Genomic DNA, 18,478 nt, shown 5'->3' on the forward strand with positions numbered 1-18,478 from the left:
CCTGAGGCACATACCCTTTAGACAGATTCAGTTTTTCTCTTTCTTGCTTTCTGGGCCACCGGTGTCCATCTTTCACTCACCTTCTCACAGCACTAGGGGGGTCATTCTGACCCTGGCGGCCGGTGGCCGCCAGGGCCACCGACCACGGGAGCACCGCCAACAGGCTGGCGGTGCTCCCACGAGCATTCTGACAGCGGAAAGTCGGCGGTCTCCCGCCGACTTCCCGCTGCTCGGGGGAATCCTCCATGGCTGCGGAGCGCGCTCCGCAGCCATGGGGATTCTGACACCCCCTACCGCCATCCTGGATGGCGGTAGGGGGTGCCGCGGGGCCCCTGGGGGCCCCTGCAGTGCCCATGCCAATGGCATGGGCACTGCAGGGGCCCCCGTAAGAGGGCCCCACTGTGTATTTCAGTGTCTGCAATGCAGACACTGAAATACGCGACGGGTGCAAACTGCACCCGTCGCACCCCTGCAACTACGCCGGCTCAATTCTGAGCCGGCGTCCTCGTTGCAGGGGCATTTCCTCTGGGCCGGCGGGCGCTCTTTTGGAGAGCGCCCGCCGGCCCAGAGGAAATGTCTGAATGGCCGCCGCGGTCTTATGACTGCGGTGCGGTCATTTGGCGGCTCCCTCCAGGCGGGCGGCGCCCGCCGCCGCCGGGCTCAGAATGATCCCCTAGGTCCTTTGTTAGAGACTGACTCTGAAGTTGACTCATTCACCACTACAGGACAAGATTCTGCTATTTCAATTTCAACTGTAAATCTCTTCATACCCCCTCAGACTGAACATATGCTGTTTCAGGCTCTGCTTGCTCCCCGACAGCTTGACTAACCTGCTCCTATTGTCTCTCTGTCACCACCCGTACATCTGAAACAGATGCTGTCACATCTAGAAGACTCTCCACTTGACGAGAATGGGAAGCATGGATCCAGGTAAAGAGACCTCCACATTTAACTGCTGTTCTGGTTACCAAGATGACTTGATTTGGTCACGCCAACATGGCTCCAAGCAAATCTCCCTTATGTACTTCTTCACCAAGACCCAGATGCCTGGACTATGGTCATGGCACTGTTCCTGATGTGGAGGGCCTATGAGTGCTCCGACCTGAAGAGACAGAGAACACACCACACTTATAGAAGTCAAGGACCATAAAATAGCTAATATTTGCTAGTGCATTCACAGGAATAGCAATCTTAAAGCTCTGCCTACAATGATCTCCTGGGGAGACAGTCCTTTCTTATGATCAGGTCTCTGTGAAGACTCAGAAACACAAGAGGCAATGCATCAGGTCATTTCAAAGATGTTGAAGCCAGTCAGGATTTCAGTGTTCTATTCAGTTGTTCAACAAGACCCCAAATCCTCAGGTCTATAGCTGCAGTGTAATCTGTTCCACTTGCAATGCTGCGCACAACAACCTCAGGACATCATTCTTAAAATTAGCCTCACAATCTGATTGCAGAGAAATCCGAAAGCCAAACCTGGGTATGAGCTCTCTCAAAAAGAGTTTTGCTACAGTGAGATTGCTATTTCTTCTGGTTGGGCAAGCTTCAGCCCAGCACAAGAAGATGCATACAATCACCAGGGCATATCTCAGTCCGTTGCATGCAGGCATCTTGATAAAGTTCAACCGCATTCTGTTAAAGTGTCCTCTGATCTTCATATGTAACTTAGTGACACTGTAGTTCTCGTCCCAACATAGTTGTGCTGGCACGCAACACATATGTGACACAACACATAAGCCATCAACCGGAGCCTGGATTAAACCACATTTGGCTAAACAACCTCATCATGGCATCTCTGCCAAAAATAGCTGGACCATAAAAATGCCTAGCCAATGGACATAACAAGCTGTTCGGCAACACTTGCCTTCCATCCATTGAAACCCAAATGACATCATCTCTCTTGACACAAACTGCTCTGACCCAACTCTGCTGTTCTTCCTCTGACACTTATTCCTGAAGCCTCTTCCCATGTGTCTGCAGTTGGTAACAAAAGGTTGTAGTTGGTTCCATCCTTTCCCTCATTCGCATACTCTCCATTAAAGGTACAGACATGTGAGCACAGTACTTTGCGACCTCATCATCATAACTGTTACACAATGTTGCATGATCATTTCCACTACAATGTTCAGGGCACTTGACCACTGTTAACGCATTTTTCTCATCCTTCACAGGATTTAATAATGTCTCACTGAGGTTGAGGGATCTTTGGACCCAGTGAAGGGTGTAGTTAACCATACACAATCATTTGAAAAAAAACAACAAATTTCAACACTATGGCCCACATGGCCACAGAAGAAAATTATAAAAGTTTCAAAGATTTATTTTACCACCACAAAGCTAAGGACACGTAAATAGTGTGCAAAATCAAATTATAAAGATAAATGAATACCATGGGTTGACCAAATTGACAAAACAAGTTTAAATCTACTCAACATCAACACCATTCAACATGCAAGAAGAATAATACTTATTAATAATGAAATCACTTGTGACAAAGAAATATACTTTGAATCTGACTGTAAAGACATTAGTCAAATCAAATTACAAAGATTTAGAAATCAGGATTTAGATGTAGGTTGTCCCTACTTCTAACCACATTAAGGCAAGGATGTGTGGGAATGGGCTAACACATGAGGGCAAAAGTAAAAAAGAGAGACAAAAATCATTAGGAAAATCATCTATCTCGGGGTAAGTTAGACTAACTAGAAAAATAAAATAGTGTCAGGATGCTTACTGTACTTCTGTTAAAGAAACACAGGCTGGGGAAAATAACATTACCAATAGAATATGCCTCTCCTAGAGTCAGCATTCAATTCAGTTATGCAAGAAAGCATGTAGGTCATCAAAACGTCCATTAGAAGCTCTACCAGGGAAACTGCAGAACACTGGCTGCACAGAGAAACAATCAGGAAAACATCAAAGGGGCAAGGACCAGAAGAAAATTCATGAATGTCTCTGATACAACAGTTTATTGGTTCCACATCATGCAAAAGGGGCAAAATCCAATTAGAACTCAAATTCCAACCAAACTTGCAACATGATAGAGAATTCACAGATTTGGTCTGGAGTCATCTCTTTCATCGGTGTGAATCCAATCACTATATACAATTTTGTACATCATTTGATACAATGCTAGTTATTCTAATGGTGTAAGACGATTTGAACGGTTCCCATGTGAATATTAACAGTATCAACTGCTTTCGAGTTTTGTCCACTGGCCCGAATGTTCCAGAATCAAGGTAATTGGGAAACAAGTCTTGTACATTGAACAATGGGATGCATTACTATTCATGAGAAACAACCTAATGGAAAAATTCATGTTAGGAAAGCAAAAATGATTCATCACTTTTACATGACTGTAAATATGAAGTCTACAGGTCTAGTTATGCTAACAAAAGAAATATTATGCATTCATATTGTTATGAATAAACACACATAATATGTAAACTTATAAATTCAGCATTAATAATATATCATCAGAATATGCAAAAGCATTTCATTGATATTTCCACACTTTATTAAAGCATTACTTTACATAAGACAGAGAAGTGCATTTATTTTTATGCGCACATAACTGTATAAATCACATAAAACTTTATAAATCAAATTTGTTTGACTACTAACAGTTACTCCAATGTATAAAATATACTTCAACGTTATTTTAGACTTGTTAGCACATTGTCAATTCTGATAGGCACAATGGTGTCCCACAAAAAAAACAAAATGTGAGCACTTTTAATGTATTTCAGTGCAGCTTTTCCCTAAGTTAGACATTTAAAATGTGAATATAAATATCAACTAATGCTGACATCTATGTCACTAAAAGCATTACTAACATTTATACTCCAACAGTCCCTCCTCTGACGGCAATCTATGCTGTCACCAAAGGACACTCTAATTTCAATGAGACAGCTCAAAACCTTGTAGTTTTATAATGTATTGACCTTGGTCTACTGAAACTCTCAATTCTCTTTAAGTTCTTATAATGAGCACTCCTCATCTTCTCCATTTCAATCTCTTCCCTCCTCTGTTCACTCTTTGCTCTTTGCACATTCCAAACTTTGTGTAGTTGGTAAAATCCAAGTGCAACTAAGGCACACAGAGTCACAATCAACAAAGGTCTCAGAGTCAACAAAGGTCTCTGATACTATTCCCTTTCCCAAGTCTGCCAACCATGATCCATTGCTCGCAAATCCTTTATCTATTGCCTCTCAGGCATTTGTCTCTTATAAGTCTTTCATTTAATTTTTCAGATTTGTCAAGTTAGAGATGAACTTTCTTATCACCTTTCTTTTCTCTGGTATAAAAGTACATCAATGTTGCACCTGTAAAACTTTACAGACTCCGCCTTTCTTTGCCAATATGTCTAACCCAAGACAATTTTGCAAAACCATTGATCTCATAGCAACCATCTCCATATCCATTAGCAATATTGCTCCAGCATAATCAGTGAACATCTTTTCCACAATTGTTGACCACTTTCTAATCTTGATATCGTGCAAGATCACACCAGCTGATGGAATGATGGTACGAAATATATCACCTGCAATTGCTGCAGTACTAGCTCCTTTTTTTACTACCCCTAAGTAACATGTAAAATACCAGCCTTTCAGCAGTTTGTAAGAGGCATTTTTCCACAAATGAAATAAACACCTGGTATGGCAGGGTCCTGTCCATTTTACATAAAATCCCACACACTTTTAATCAAAAGCACATGTCTACATTCACTAGCCCCTAGAAATTCTATGTCAGTCTGTGACCGAGGCCTTTATATACATTGCTGTCCTACATTTTGCTAATCTAAAGCTAACCGTCCTTGTGTATTGCTACCTGCAAGATGGGTAGCATCCTTTTGCTAACTCCTTTTTAGGTTTCACCTGCAGAGCCCTTATGCTGTGCTTGTGAAATCTATTGTATTTAATAAGAATCTTAAAAGGGACTTACCTCCAGTCCCCTTGCTTTCCTTGCTTTTTATTGGTTTCTGTGCTTGCCACTTACTTTTCCTCTGTATCCATTGGCTGTAGCACTATTTCTTACATTTACCAGTGCTTGTTCCTCTGTGTTTCCTCTTATCATTGTCCCAAGGATCCAGTAGTGTGTTCATCCGGTTTGATTTCCTAACTTAATTTCGTAATTGATTTGCTACTTTACACACAGAGTTGACCCAAAGAAGGTATAGAAGCGCTTTACAGGCATGGAGAGATTAAGACGATCATTACAACATTGGTGGTAAAAGCCGCTTACTGCCGTGCAGAAGACTGCCAACACACCGCCGCGGCAGTGGAAATCTGCCACAGCTATTATGACCCACAGCACGGAATCCGCCAAAATTCAGACACCCACACAAGTCCGCCACACCAACGGTCAGTGATAAACTGGCGAAAACAAATCCTCCACCGTCACGCCAACAGAAATACGCCCACACTGTCACGACCCACGAATCCACGCAGCGGTCTTTCAACCGCGGTATTCCATTGGCGGTACACACCTCCGCGCTCAAAATACACGCACATTTATAAAACACAACCACATTGGACAATTCCAAATACACACACCTGATACACATACATACACCACTCCCACACACCCAATACAATATAAAACACACACCCACATCACCCACAAACCCCTACGACCACAATTACTGAGAGAAGGCCAGAGAGAGACACCACCATCAACAATACTAGCATCCACAGGCACACAACACCGTCACCCACATAACTTCTACGCACCTCACACTACACACCACTACATATCAGCACACTTTTCACCCCACACACCACCCCACACATCACCTACACCACCCCATGGCACGGCAAAGACACCCCAGGTTCTCAGAGGAGGAGCTCAGTGTCTTGGTGGAGGAAATCGTCCGGGTAGAGCCACAGCTATTCGGAGCACAGGTGCAGCACACCTCCATAGCTAGGAAGATGGAGCTATGGTGAAGAATAGTGGACAGGGCCAACACAGTGGGACAGCACCCAAGAAATTGGGAGGACATCAGGAAAAGGTGGAATGACCTACGGGGGAAGGTGCGTTCCGTGGTCTCAAGACACCACCTTGCGATTCAGCGGACTGGCGGCAGACCCCCACCTCCTCTCGCACAACTAACAACATGGGAGGAGCAGGTCTTGGCAATTCTGCATCCCGAGGGCCTCGCAGGAGTAGGTGGAGGAATGGACTCTGGTAAGTCAAATCTTAACTATTACATCCCCCACCCTACCTGCATGCCAGCACATACCCCCACCCTCACCCTCACCCCCATCACTCTAACTCCTCACAAATGTACCAACATCACAAACCACACATCCTAACACCAAGCCCTGCATGCAACAACAAAGCATGGACACACATCACTAAAGCATGCCCACTGCACATACCCGTACACCCCCCTAAACCATCATCACACAAGTTCCCACACAGGAATGCAAGCACTGGGGTACACGGTCACCCACCTATTGAACACCATGGTACACACAGATGTAATAAAAATCCTTTTATACCCCTGCAGGACCCCTACCCAATGTCACCGGACAGGAGGGTCCACACATGTCCACACCACCAACAGAAGAGGCCCACAGGGATGACAGCACCTCTGTCCAACTGGATCTAGATGACCAGCCCGGCCCATCGGGGACCTCTGGACAGTCAGTTCCCCTCACCCAGTCACAGGCCACCACAGACCTCCACCCCTCTGGAAACACCAGCACAGCACCAACCCAGCGGGACCATACCTCCGTCCCCAGCACACGTCAATCAGCAGTGTGTCCACCACTACAGGGAACCCAGGCTAACCCACCACCTCAACAACAACAGGGACCTGGGAGCAATGGTAGTGGGCACACGGTCCAGGGGACAGAGGCCCAGGAATACAGGGGAACTGGGAGGGCTGCTGTGCGACAGGGTGCGGACAGGCCCAGGGAACCCACTCTGCACGAGGCCCTCTCCAACATCATGGGAGCCTACCACCACTCCCAGGAGACAATGGCAAAGGTACTGGGAAAGTTTCAGGAGACCCAGCGCCTGCAGGAGGAACAGTATTCAGGCTTCATGGAGGAACTCAGAGCCATCAATTCCACCCTGGGCACCATCGTAGGGGTGCTGAAGGAAGTACTCAACACCAGGAGGGACACTGTGGCACTACAAGGGGCCCCTGACACTAGCATGGATGATGAACTGCCCACCACCCCCGCCGGCGCTAGTGGACAGGAGGCACCACCACAGGACCACCACACCAGCACCCCACCCCCTGCAGATGGAGAACCACCTTGCAAACGGTCCCTGAGATCCAGGACAAATGCAGAGAACGATGCCAAGACCCCTGCCAAGAAATGAGACCACCCTGAATGTCATCCTACTGTCCCACTTTGTCACCCTGTCCACCCTTAAACTGCCCCAGCTCCACTTCCTATGCCCATTAGGGCAATGCACCTGTGAGACTAATAGACTGGACTCTGCCATCGACATTCCTCCGCCATCACCCCTCACCATTTTGCTACCCCCTCCAATATTGATCACTTAAATAAACAACCCTTAAAGCACAAAACAATCTGGAGTCAGTCTGTGATTTTGGAATAGTGTATTAGCAATTACTGTGGCAAAAAGCTCTTTAATTTGTAATGTCAACATACCTATGTCACACAGCTGTAGTTCATTAGGAATCAAAGCAGATGTCACACATTGGGACCCACATCTGTGAAATTGTAAGGTAAAGTGACAACTCAGTGACCATACACTGGGTGAAAATGACAGACAGTAGAGAGGTAGTAGTGTTTAAGTACATGTAGTAGGCAGGTTTGTATTCTTACCTGTGTTTCACTGGAAATATTGCTGCATCACTGAGTCCCTGTTGTCCATGTCTTCTTCTTCAGCTTCCTTGTCTTCACTGTCCACAGGCTACACAGCTGCAATAACACCGCCATCTGGACCATCCTCCTGCAGAAAAAGCACCTGTTGTCGCAAAGCCAAGTTGTGAAGCATACAGCAGGCCACGATGATCTGGCACACCTTCTTTGGTGAGTAGAATAGGGATCCACCTGTCATATGGAGGCATCTGAACCTGGCCTTCAGGAGGCCGAAGGTCAGCTCGATCACCCTCCTAGTTCGCCCATGTGCCTCATTGTAGCGTTCCTCTGCCCTTGTCCTGGGATTCCTCACTCGGGTCAGTAGCCATGACAGGTTGGGGTAACCAGAGTCACCTGCAAATGGCGAGGGACCACTGTTAGACACACACTAACCTGTAGGGATATCCCAAGACCCAGAGAACCATTTCCACTGTCTTGCTTCCAGGTGCTCACCTAATAGCCACACACGGTGCCTCTGGAGTTGACCCATCACATAAGGGATGCTGCTATTCCGCAGGATGTAGGTGTCATGTACTGAGCCAGGGAACTTGGCATTCACATGGGAGATGTACTGGTCTGCCAAACATACCATCTGTACATTCATCGAATGATAACTCTTCCGGTTTCTGTACACCTGTTCACTCCTGTGCGGGGTAACCAAATCCACATGTGTCCCATAAATGGCACTTATGATGTTCGGGATATGTCCCAGGGCATAGAAATCACCTTTCACTGTAGGCAAATCCTCAACCTGAGTGAAAACGATGTAGCTGCGCATGTGTTTCAGCAGGACCGACAACACTCTGGACAACACGTTGGAAAACATAGGCTGGGACATCCCTGATGCTATGGCCACTGTTGTTTGAAATGACCCACTTGCAAGGAAATGGAGCACTGACAGCACCTGCACTTGAGGGGGGATTCCTGTGGGATGGCGGATAGATGACATCAGGTCTGGCTCCTACTGGGTACACAGTTCCTGGATTGTGGCATGGTCAAGCCTGTATGTGATGATCACATGTCTTTCCTCCATTGTCGACAGGTCCACCAACGGTCGGTACACCGGAGGATGCCGCCATCTCCTCACGTGTCCCAGCGGACGGTGCCTATGAAGGACAGCAGCGAGCACAGAGTCAAACAACTCAGAGGTATGTACCCACAGCTTACACAGAACACCAATCATAATCTAAAAAGTGGCCTGTATGTGTGTTGAGTCTAGGCCTAGGTATGTGTGACGCAGTAAAAAATGAAGCCATGTGGGCCCCTGAAATGGCGGCTGCCTGAACTCTAAAGTGGGACAATTGGATGTGAGGTAACTGCGCTGGTGTTGTACACCGTCGCGGTAGGCGGTCGAAGACCGCAGCGCAATGCTGCATTGGTTAACATTGGACCCTATGGTCCCAGGAGCCAATTACGATGTACGCCGGTGGTGACAGTACGCACCGCTGTGGACGTGACCGCCATTTTCTATCTCTTCAATCACTCAATACCTGATCTTCGACAGGAGAGGACCTACACTGCAAGTGCTGCTGTGACCTCGGTCTGGAAGAGACAATGTCTCGAGTGTCTGGGGAAAGGGCCCCTGCCTTCACATCGGAGGAGTTGGAGAAGCTTGTGGATGGGGTCCTCCCCCAGTACACGCTACTCTACGGTCCTCCAGACAAACAGGTAAATACACTGTGAGCATGCTGTATGGTCTATGCCTGTGTGGAAAGGGGTGGATGTAAGAAGGAATGGGGGAGAGTGCGGCGTGCATGAAACGACGGTGAGTGCATGTGCCACATGCCAAGGGTAGGGATGGGGGCCAATGACTGTGACGGTGCAGTTGGTATTCAGTTTCTCTTCCCCCTGAACAAATCATGTAGGTCAGCGCCCACCAGAAAAAATATATTTGGTGTGCCATTGCCAAGGACATCTGGACCCTGGGGGTCTACCACAGACGGAGCACCCACTGCCGGAAAAGATGGGAGGACATTCGCCGCTGGAGCAAGAAGACGGCGGAGGCTCAGCTGGGGATGGCCTCTCAACGTGGGAGGGGTGCCCGTCGCACCATGACCCCCCTGATGTTCAGGATCCTGGCGGTGGGGTACCCGGAGTTGGATGGGCGCTTGAGGGCATCACAGCAGCCACAAGGGGGTGAGTACACTCTCATCCTGCTTATTTTGCGCACAGTGGAGGGGTCTGGGTGGGGGAGGTGGGCTGTGGGTTTCCCTAGGCCAGGGTGAGTTCCGTAGGCAAAGTCCCTCGGTAAGGCAGGGCATGTGGCACCCCACCGCACCTCTGTGAGTGCCAAGTACACCTAGTCATGCCCCTGTGTCATCCATGTGTGCAGATGTCGTCCATAGCCTAGTAGGCCATTTCCCAGGAATTGAACAGTAGAGCCCAAGAGCGCGGCGTAGTGCAGGGGGCTTGTGTGTCTGTTGTGCCCATCAGCGGTAATGCATGCACTCAACATGTCTTTCTTCTGTCGTCCCCCCCTTTTTGTGGTCTCCCTGTTCTTGTGTGCATTAGCATCATCAGGAGGAGGAGCAGTGGCACCGGACCACGAGGGGGCTGCATCCCGCATGGCCATGGAGGGCCACACTACGGAATAGGACTTCACCAGTGGGACGGAGGGCAAAGGGCGCTCCACGGCGGGGACAGGAGCTGAGACCAGCGACATGGACTCGTACTCTGATGGGAGCTCCCTTGTGGTGGCGGCAACCTCTGTTCCCCCCCATCTACAGGTACAGCCGTTACCCCCGCCTTCAAGCACTGCCCTCCCAGCAGCCCCTCAGCCTTTGCCCGGTGCCCGCTCACCCGGGAGGGTGGGCATCACCTTCGCCCCAGGCACCTCAGCCCCTGCCCCAGTCACCCCTGCTGCCCTCAGTGAGGAGGCCATTGACCTCCTCAGGTCCCTCACTGTTGGGCAGTCTATCATTTTGAATGCCATCCAGTGTGTTGAAAGGCAGTTGCAACAAACCAATGCATTCTTGGAGGGCATTCATTCTGGTCAGGTGGCCCTTCAGCAAGCTTTTCAGACTCTGGCCTCAGCACTGATGGCAGCCATTGTCCCTGTGTCTATCCTCCCCCCTCCAACTTCCTTCACCCAGACCCAATCCCCAGTACCCCAGCCTATCCCAAGCACACCTCTAGACCGGCATGCACACACGTCAACACACAAGGGAAGCTCAGGCAAACATAAGCACCACACATCCCACAGGCACTCACGCAAGCATCAGAGACATGCAGACACACCAACATCCTCTGCCTCCACTGTGTCCCCCTCCTACTCGTCTCCCTCCTCCCTCCCTGTCTCGTCTGCACTCACACCTGCATGCACTACCTCGACAGCCACTACTGCCATCACCAGCACACCCACTACCACACCCCGCTCATGTGCAGTCACCACCCCCACTACCATTCACACGTCCCCTTTGTCCTCTCCCAGTGTGTCTGTGACGCCACCTCCCAAGATACACAAATGCAGGCACACACCCACCCAACAGCCATCCACCTCACGACAGCCTCCAGCGCATGCACCTTCACCCAAAGTCAGCAGACGAACACCTCCTACAACCACAACCTCTTCCTCCACTCTCAAACCCCCTCCAGCTACCCATCCCAGTGTCTCCCAAAAACTTTTCCTGCCCATCTTTGACCTCTTTCCTACACCACCCCCACCCCGTCCGTCTCCTAGGTCCCGAACTAGCATCTCAGCCACAACATCTCCGGGACCAGTGGTGCCTGTAGTCACCGGAATCTGGAGTGCACCGGACACCAGGGCAGCCAGTGTGGTACGGAGCCACAGCACAGACAGTCCCCCACCTGTGAAGCATCAGAAGTTGGCCAGTGCCCGGCGGGAGAGGGGGAAGACTCCAACCACCAAAGCCGCTCCCAGGGGTCCCGGTGGGAGTGTGGAGTCAGCTGCGACACATTCCAAGGTGGGGAAGGGCCACAAGAAACCAGGAAAGTCTGGGGAAAGCAGCACGGCGGAGGAGACCGCCATCATCTCCGCTGCCCAGGAAGCCACAGCCGTCATCCCCTCTGCCCAGGAGGCCACAGCCTTCATCGCTGTTGCCCAGGAAGCCACAGCCATCATCCCTGTTGCCCAGGAAGCCACAGCCATCATCCCCGCTGGGACAGAGATGACCGGCAGCACATGCCCCGCTGGGACAGAGAGGACCGCCAGCACAAGCCCCGCTGGGCTAGAGAGGACAGCCAGCACATGCCCTGCTGGGACAGAGAGGACCGCCAGGACAAGCCCCGCTGGGCTAGAGAGGACCGCCAGCACAAGCCCCGCTGGGCTAGAGAGGACCGCCAGCACAAGCCCCGCTGGGCTAAAGAGGACCGCCAGCACAAGCCCTGCTGGGCTAGAGAGGACCACCAGCACAAGCCCCGCTGGGCTAGAGAGGACCGCCAGCATAAGCCCCGCTGGGCCATGAAGGACGGCCAGCAACTGAGTCACTGCAAAAGAGCCCACCACTCCACGGACCGCTGAACAGGGCACCGCCGTCTCAAGCACCGCTGAACAGGGCACCGCCGTCTCAAGCACCGCTGAACAGGGCACCGCCATCTCAAGCACCGCTGAACAGGGCACCGCCGTCTCAAACACCGCTGAACAGGGCACCACCACCTCAAGCAACGCTGGCCCATGAGCGCCAAGGGCACTGACGCTACTGAGTCCTTCACGGGCAGAATGAAGCACTCTGGGCACTATGCCCCCTCCAGAACTAGTGGAGAGATACATCCACTACCTCTGTCCTTTGGACTGTTATCCACTTGAGAGACTGTGGCTTTGTACTCCCCAGGATGGAACAGTGGGCAAGCCACCCACTGTAGAGACTTGAGAGACTGTGGCTTTGCACTCCCCAGTATTGAACAGTGGGCAACCCACCCACTGTATAGACTTGAGAGACTGTGGCTTTGCACTCCGCAGGATTGAACAGTGGCCATGTGGCCCTCTCGTGGATTTGGCATTGTGCACTCAACCGGCTGAGGTGCCCCCACTTTCCCTCCCCCTGAGGTGCCTGTTTTCTTGCTCTCTGATGCCCCTGCAGTGTTCTGTCCGTCATGGTTGGGGATCCTGTGTGGGCCTCGCCCATTCCGTGTGGGCCCAGTGTTCCACGGACTTAATTGGAGCACTACCTGGACTACTATGCTTGGTATATATTTTGTTAATGGTGTATATATATGTATATTTTTGTATACTTGCTTTCAATATATTACAATGGTTACACTCATTTCCTTTTGTCTTTGCATTCTTCCGGGGGGTTTGGGGGTGTAACTGTAATGTGTCATGCTGTATTAGTGTGTCTGTTGTAGTGGGTGAAGGTGGGGGTGGGGGTGTTGAGTGTGTGTCCCCCTGTTTTTGCACTCCCCCCTCCCCTGTGTTCTAGGTGCAGTACTCACCGTGGTCTTCGCCGCCGGCGTTCATGCTCCTGGTAGAGGAGCAGGAAGACTATCACAGGGAGAATTTAAAGTTCTGGCTCCATGGTGTCCTAGTTCCTTGTGGAGTGTGTAGAGGTGAGCGTTTTCCCTTCGGAATCCTGTTTCGCTGTGTTTTTATCTGCGGTGAATCCACACCGGAAAAGGTGGCGGATTGGTCAGTTGTGATACTGTGGGTGGTACTTTGTCCTCCGCCTGTCTGTTGGCGGTGACCGCCGGGCTGTTTGTTTGTACTGCCATGGCGGTCGGAGTGTTAAAGTGGCTGTCTTTGTTGGCGGTTTCCGCCACGGTCGTAATTGTACATTTTTTACCGCCAGCGTGTTGGCGGTCTTACCACCGCTTTAACATCGACCGCCAGGGTTGTAATGACCACCTAAGTGATTTGCACAGAAACACTGGATGTTGTGCTTGCAACGGCACTCATCAGTCCAGCTGGGCAACGCATACTCAACAGTACCCCCAGGACCAAAGCAAGGACCCACTGTAGTGCTCCCTTTTCTTGGTGAATATGCATTAACAACAAGAAACACAAAGCAAAATGTCAGAAGGGGTATATCATGAATCTAAAGGATCACTGAGGAAATAATGTGCACTTCTATATCAGATCTGATAGGCATAGTCGCCTTTCCCCCTTAGCATCCGGTAACAATAAAAATGCTGTGTGGTTTGTTCAATAAAATTTTAAGTGTTCAGTCGATGAATGTGTCAGAATTTCTTCACACTAGTTGATAGTTTTGTGTAGTTTGCATCATTTGCTTGGCAAATTATCTGCTGGATACTGAAGGGGAGGAGCCGCCGCCAGGACCGCCGCAAGGACCGTGAGGCAAGGGCAGAGAGGAGCCACGACTCACTATACCGCAGCATCCTGCACCAGCCTGCCCGCCCACAGTACCATCAATTGCCGCCTGTTGGGGGCATGACATAGCCCTGACACAGACACGGGGGTGGCAGCGGGGAAAAAAAAAGGAAAGAAGTTGGAGACCGCGACACATGCCCACATTTACACGTCCACATCTACAGCTTATTGGATCAGTGTGGCACAGCAAGAGAAGTAAGAGGCAAACCAAAAGTACCCCACGCCGGTCTGTGTCCCCCCTCTCCTCCCCACACCTACCGCCCATGTATCCAGTGCTATTCAGTGGCTTTCCCAGGAAAGGTCATGTAGTGGGTAGTATGGGGGAAGCAAAAGCAGCAAACCCAGAGGGAGCTGAGGAGTGGCAGAAATGGCAGCAGAAGTGGCAGAAGCAGCAGCAGTGGAGAGAGCCTTGACAGTGTAGCATGGTGGGGAGAGGTGAGACGACCAGGCTCTGGTCCACCTGCTGACTTTATCTGACTTGATTTGACTTGACAACAAAGTGACTAGCAACTAGTGTGCTTACTTTCCAGTGGCTTTGCCTAGCCCTTTTTGCTCCTCTGGTAAACTGTAAGTCCAGCTAACTCGGTTGTGATGAGTGGCTAGTGGCTTTCTTGGCTCTTAGCCCTGAGCTTTTTATCTGGACCTAGGAAGTACTATGACAAGCAGTATTATCAAGTGCAAATTAAGCGCAGGATACGCGAAGGTAAGGAGACCTGGCAGAAGACAGTTTCTAAAGCAAAGGAAATTATGAATGAATGTCAGCTTCAGGGGTAACAGTCAGTAGCCAAGAAGGAGGGAATATACTCCAGTCATTGGAACAAGAGGATACCCAGAGAGATAATGGAGACAATGGAGAAAGATCTGCTGTAACCCAACTTGGGGCATCAATTAGAGAATTTGTTGGGTAAATATTTTAAAAAGAATCATTACATGTCACATGTGTCAAAGGGAAACAATATTTTTGATTCTAACCAGAGTGAAATTGAACGATCTATAAGGAATTACTTTCAGACCTCAGACTCACAGCAGATAGCAGATTTATTCCTGGCGGGGGGCAGAGGAGGTTATTAGGGGGAGGGTCTTGCTGGAACCTAGGCAACCGTCATCTCCATGCCTCTCACCCCAAGTAAGGGATAGCATTAGGCTAGAAGAGAGACGTCCATCCTGTTCTTTTTCAGAGAGCAAGGAAGAGAAGGAGGGCTTTGTAGGAGGACTAGGAGGATTAGGAAGAGGTATCAGAGGAGAAAGTAAAATGGATACACTCTTGCCATCCTCCCCCTTGGGTAGACCGTCCGCACCTGCTTTAAACACAACTGCTGTACCTGCTGAATCATTACTTGATGTAATGTTCCTAATGCAAAAAACCCTGCAGGCAATTCTAGTGGTATTGACGGCAAATAATAGCTTGGGAAAAGTACATAAAAATCAACTACAAGAGATAACGGAGGAGTTGAAACACATTAACAGCAGCATGCCAGCGCTGGTACGAGCTGTTCTGGAAAAAAGGGATCAAGAAACAGGTACCCCGGATCACAGTAGAGAAGGAGGGGTAGGAGATATAATAAAGACATCAAAGCTTTGGTCAGGTGATCAAAAGGAATAGAGGATGGGGAGGAAAGGATATAGACCCTACAGATTCTATCATAAGCCCCAAAAATGTAAGCAAAGTAAGCAAAGAAATGTCAGGAGTAAAACACCAGAAGAGAGAGGGGGGAAGATAGTCCAGGTAGTCCAGGATAAGAAATTAAGGACAATCCAAGGACAAGGATGGGAAGCGGTAGTCCCAGACAGGGGGAGCATGCCATAAAAGGCACCCAGTGTACCACACAGAGAAGACATTCAGTCAGTAACAGGAAAGAAGCACTCCCAATGAATGGTAATTCAAGAAAGAAGGGAAAGTAGGGGATTAAAGGGAGGGAACAATGTTAGGAGATTAGTAAAAAGGGGAAAAAGTGGAGAGGTAGATAATTCAGTTTGCCAGGTGAAAAGCAGGATTTTGTCTCTACCTAAGGGCCCTGGAAATGAGAGGAAGATGGATAGTCCTAAAGGAAGTAAGAGTAGGTGGTTATTTTGGAGCCCTTGGAAAGGGAGATCGGGAGAAAACGGCAGAGAAAGCTAAAGCCCTTGAATTGCATGCACCTTCTACAAGTTATGGCCCTGTGTCCAAGCTTATTTGAGATTGAGTCGGAAGACATATTGCAAATAGGATTTACCTTAAACTCGGAAGGGGCGGAGTTGGCAAAGGCTCTCTTTTACTCTGAATGCATCAGACAATTGGTACTGCAAGCAGAGATGGAGTTAATGAAGGAGGGCATAAGATTGGTACAATTAAGCGAACCAGAAGTAGAAGAAAGAAATAGTAGAGCCCTTAAGTGCCATGCATGTCTGCTTCCCAATCAAGTGCAGTGTAACTTGGCATGTAATAAAAACCAAAGAACGTGTGTGGATGGAAATAAGGGCAGATTAAGTGTAACTATAGTTACTGAGTATAATGACCCACAGTTGAGGAACCCCTTTGAGCCCCTTGTAAACTCCCTTAATAATTACAGCGGGGGAGATGAGTGATGTGGACTAGGAATTAAGATATTCGCACGGCTATCGGATTTTCTCTTGGAACATAGGAGGCTATAAAAAACTATTAAAACAAGATCTATTTAAAGGAGGGCTGGAAAATGTGATATAATGTGTTTCCAGGAAGCCTGGTTGTGCGAAGAACCCGAACCAGTAGATGGTTTTATGAGGCTCTTTAGGGGAGCAACTCAGCAAGGTTTGGGCCGTCTGTCAGGGGGCCCTAATAACTTTGACCTCAACTAGAAAAGCGAACAGACTTACAGAGGAGAAAAACTAAATGTCACTGGTTACTGGCAGGTCAGGTAGATTTTTACAATATATTTGGAGGGTCCAGACAGCTTATGATAATTAATGTATATATACAACCAGGGAATACGCATGATTATGACATCCAGCCGGGTTTGTTTGAGGAAGACTTGGAAGCAATTTGTGTAGGTAAAACAGGACATTTGATTTTCATGCTGGGAGATTTTAACCATAGACTTGACCCCAATAGCAGTGATTAATTGTATAAAGAGCTGCTTGCAGCTGTACAAATTCCATATAGCACTTTCCCAATTGTAGAATGTTCTGCCCGGTACTCGTCCCTAGCAAGAACTCTAGGATCCCCAGGTATGTTCTGCATAAATGGACATATGTATACGGATCGCCTGGCAAAACAGACCTTTCGTATATGTAATCAGGCATGCCCTATCGACTATGTCTTTATAAATACTTGGCATTTTGGAGAAGTTTTAGACTTCGGAGTTGTGCATATAGAGGGCAGCGATCATTGTCCCCTACGGTTAACAATAGGACCAGTAAATAAAGGCCAAAAAGAAAGAGAAAAAGTGCTGATAGTGCAGATAGAGTACTCTCATAGGACAACTACCCGAATTACAGAAAGCAGTCTAAAAGTGCTTAATGAATTGATAGTAAATTATAGAGATATCAGAATGGAGGAAGATCCAAATGACGCTTTTAAGTGTTACAATAGGGGAATTGCGCTAATAGCTGAGTGTTTAAAAGCAAAGTTAAAAACAACGCAAGAGGAAAAGATGAAGGGAAAAGTATGTAAAGCTAACAATAATATATGGTATAATCGGGAGTGTAGGAGCCAGAAGCAGAAGGTGCAGAAATTAGAAAGGGAATATAAGAAAAGACCCTCTATTGATATAGAACAGAAGCTTTGACAAGCAAATCAAATTTATAAAACAATTATAAGACAGAGGAAATGGGTATATATAAATAGGAATTGGGAGATAATGACAGAGGTGATAAGAACACAGAATATTACAGGTTTTTGGCAGTTGATAATGGAGGGGAAAGCTGCAGGAACTATGGGGTGTTTGGCTGGAGAAGATGACTGGAATAAACACCTGTGTAATGTATATAAAGGAATTGATGCAGAGGAAGAATATGGAGTTAATAGGAAGATAGGTAGGGATGTGAGAAATGATTGTAGCACTTAAACTAATCAAAGCTGCGGGCCCAGACCATCTTCCAGCAATAATAATAAAAAATAATATCGACTGATGAGCTAAATTCTTTTATGCTACGTTTCATAACATTTTTTTATTACAGCCGGTTTCCTGAGAATTGGAAGGGTGGCATTATTAGACCGAGTTATAAAAAGGATGACCCAACACAACCAAAAAACTATCACCTAATAAGTTTATTAGACGCAGGCGAAAAGGTTTTGACAAAGTTATTACTGGGGCTAATTAAATCATGGGCAGAGATAAATGACTAGATACCAGTAGAGCAAGGCGTTTTTAAGGAAGGTCATTCGACAATCGAC

The sequence above is a fragment of the Pleurodeles waltl genome, chromosome 10 (assembly GCF_031143425.1).
Source record: "Pleurodeles waltl isolate 20211129_DDA chromosome 10, aPleWal1.hap1.20221129, whole genome shotgun sequence".
In the NCBI taxonomy this organism is placed as follows: Eukaryota; Metazoa; Chordata; class Amphibia; order Caudata; family Salamandridae; genus Pleurodeles; species Pleurodeles waltl.